A 3,458-nucleotide genomic window follows, 5' to 3' on the forward strand; every position below is an offset into this window, starting at 1 on the left:
TCGTTCATATTCTGGGATGGGACTAGAGGCCTGTGGTAAATGGTGATGAAACAATTAAGTTACTGTCTCTGGTCTCCTGTGAATGCCTGCCCATTGAGGGACAAGCATGGAACTAGTGAAGAAATGCCATTGTCTAGAGGTTTCAACTTGAAGAATGGCTCCATTCTCTCCGGATGCAATAGCCAATGAGACTAAGATTATGTTCCATTATAGAGAGGATGGGTCCCCATTTTGAAATTGTATTTATGAAAATAAGAAAGTGTGTATGCATAGGGTGGCAGGGAGAGGAAGAGGGCCACACACAACTCTTGCTTGTTATGGGCTCAGAATCCCTCCCGGAGTTGCCTGCACTACTCCTTGTGATGTGGTCAGATGCTTCTCTCGCCCCGACCAGCCCTGACTATGAGGCAGGGCTTATGACCAAGTTAAGACCAATCAGAGTCACGTCCCCCAGATCTTGAATCTACAGTTACACAAGGTGGAAGGTGACGGCAGTGAGGCCCCCAGAGCACTGTTCAAAGAGAAGGCCATGAACACCTGCTGCTGCTGAGATATGTGGGACCAGAGCCATCCTGGGTCCGTTATTTCTGAAGCCCCAATGCTCAGCCTTTCCATTTGATTCAGAGAAATGACCCAGAGCCCTTCCAAAGAACCCTGCTTGTCCGATCCACGACTTGAATGGCATACAATTTAATACAAGACATATTACTGTTGACCTTCTAGGACACCAGACGCTGTGCCAGATTCTTTCAGATGTATAAAACTTCACTTCTTACCATGGGAAGAGGAATGATGCCATCTCACATCCCTCGGACACATCAGGGCGCTCCATCTCCTGTCTCTGCATCTGTGCCGATGTGTTGGTATAAAGACAGCCCAGAAACCCTCTGGACCTGGAGTAGAATAGTTCTGAGGTCTGTATTTTGCCTCATTTCCAAGTCTTCCCCCACAGGATTAAGTCTTTTATCACCCCCTGCGGTAGGTCTTGCTTCATAAATACCCATTGCTGGTGGCCTCCCTTGCCCTGGATTATTCTCCCTTCTTCACTTCCCCAAATAAAATATTTTCTCTCAAATCCTTGTCTCTGGGTCTGGTTCTGGGAGAAACCAGACAAAGCTAGGGGCTGCAGTGTTGGATCTCTGTGAGGATGTGGCTCAGAGCCTGGCGTGTATGAGCCACTCTGTGAATGTCAACCCACCCATTTTATGGATGAGGACCCTGAGACGGAGGCGGCAGAAATCAGCCTGCTGGTAGATGGTATTTGCAGGATGGCAATTAGAATTTACCCTGCATCCAACTCCTACCCATCGCCTAGACTGGGGTTCTCAGCCTGGGCCCTGCTGACTTTTGGGCTGGTTCTTTGCTGGGGGCAGTGGAGGGAGGTTGTCCTGTGTAGAACGTACGGCAGCATCCCCGCCTCTCTGTACTAGATGCAAATAGCACCCTCCCCCAGCGGTGACAAGCAAAAATTGCCAGATTGTCTCCAAATAGCCAAACAGCCCTGCAGGGAGGGAGGATTCCCCCTCGTTGAGGACCACCAGTGAGAGAGCTGGAAGAAAGCCCGGTGATACCTCGGAGTCCACACTGATGGAGAAATGCAGAGTGGCGGCATGTACGCAGCCTCCTCCTTGACCCTGCATAAAAACCTTTATCCAGTCTTGCATCCTCTGACTCTAAATCTGGCCCACTTTCCATCCTGCTAGGCTCCCCGAGACCAACTGTTCCATTGCTCGGCTTGTTACAAAATTCTTTCCTGTTGCACCCAAATCTGCCTCCTGGGAAATTACTTCATCAGCGTGCCCTGCGGAGCCAGGCAGGAGGCTAATCCCTCCTCGTGGACCGGCACTTCAACTATGGGAAAACAACCCACACGTCCCCTGCCCTATAGATGGACATCTACTGCGTGCCCGTGCTATAGACACGCCGGGAACAGTTGTCAGACGGGGAGTTCAAAGTCCTAGACTCTTTCTTCGATCTTGCAAAAGAACTTCCAAGAGCCCAGAGTCTATGTACTTTAAAGCTTCCAGTTAACTCTGAGGTACCCTGACCACAGCGCAGTGCTTAGGAACCTCGGACTAACTTATTCCAGCTCCGGGCAGTAGAGTTCTGATTCGTTTCCTAAAGCAGCTACCGAAAAGATGGTTTTTGAAGAAAGTATTGAAAAGAAACTCTTAAAATAATAGACTAGTCCATACTAGGTCAGAGAGATACATATTTCTATCCAGTTTCATTTTCAGCCAAATAGTTTTGATAAGGTTTATACAAAAAAGCCCAGAAGTTGACACCCAAAAATGTTGGTTCAGTTTCCTTCCTCAGGTAGTGGGATTAAAGGAGATTCAGAACATTTTTCTCCTTGGTTCTTTTCTTCATTTTAAGGCATGTAGAATAAACGTGTATGTGTGTAAATAAATATATATATATATATATATATATATATATATATTCGTATAAATTGCGATCAGTTTTTGAGTTATTTATTAAATTGTAATGATGACCATCTTTTTGCTGTTTCTTATAGGGATGATGACACCTGGTGGAAATAAGTCACAGGAGAGCAAGGTCAGTCACAGGACTGGACCATCTGGGGAATAAGAAAGTATTTGAATGACAGGCTTGGAAAAGACTGCAGGTCACCTCCCTTCATTTACGGGAGTAAGAACGAGGATAGTCATGGGACCACAGAGTGTCCAGATGAAGATACCGAGCTAAAAGAAATGGACTAAAGAACAAAAGTGACAGCAGAGAAGAGACTTCCAAAGATGAGTAAAAAAATAAATAAAAATAGGCTCATATCTACTCAAGCTAAGTCATTCACTCAGCTCACCGGGTAAGCGTAGTCCCTCATAAATGTGAAGGATTATTCAATTCTCATTTGCCTAAGCCTTTAATTTACATGCCCTATATTCTATTTTAAGGGTTTCCAGTCTTCCCAAACGGGCACATGATTTTCCTCCTTCCTTTTTAACTGCTCCTTATTCAATGAAATTAATGATAATGGCTGGTTTTTTTCTGGGAAGAGTTTTCTGATTTCCTGTTCACTGTTGCCCCAACTAACTTTACCCCTTACGCAACTTTAAGCCTTTGACACACATCCCTTCTTGTGGATAGATGTTCTCTCGTCCTCCTCTCAGTAGAGTCTTAATGTTATTTCTGGCTGCTGGAATCAGGGTCCAGGACAGAGGCCACGTCAGTCGTGCCCCTCCCTTCAGCCACAGGAGTTGGGCTGATAAGCACCCAGCTTGCAGGTTTGTACAAAACCCCACCTGTGCACCCGCCCACTCCTTTTTAAAATGAAACGTAAGTCTACATTTCAAACCGCATCACAGCCACTGGATACCACAGAGGACAGCCTCTATTCTGCTGGAACGATTTCTGGATCTTTTGAGAGTGATTCCATTTCATGTTGAAAGAAGTGTGTGTGTGTGTGTGTGTGTGTGTGTGTGTGTGTGTGTGTGTGT

General features: G+C 46.0%; 1 long non-coding RNA gene across 1 annotated transcript in view; it reads right to left on the reverse strand.

Annotated features, from left to right (window-relative positions):
- Window positions 1-821: 821 nt before the first annotated feature.
- Window positions 822-3,458, reverse strand: part of LOC114888291 — a 6,330-nt gene continuing 3,693 nt past the window's right edge. The window contains exon 3 of the long non-coding RNA XR_003791751.1: window positions 822-893. This is a non-coding gene — a long non-coding RNA (uncharacterized LOC114888291). The remainder of the gene's footprint in view (window positions 894-3,458) is intronic.

This window comes from Monodon monoceros, unplaced genomic scaffold (assembly GCF_005190385.1).
Source record: "Monodon monoceros isolate NGI ecotype Baffin Bay Population unplaced genomic scaffold, NGI_Narwhal_1 Super_Scaffold_8, whole genome shotgun sequence".
NCBI classification, from domain to species: domain Eukaryota; kingdom Metazoa; phylum Chordata; class Mammalia; order Artiodactyla; family Monodontidae; genus Monodon; species Monodon monoceros.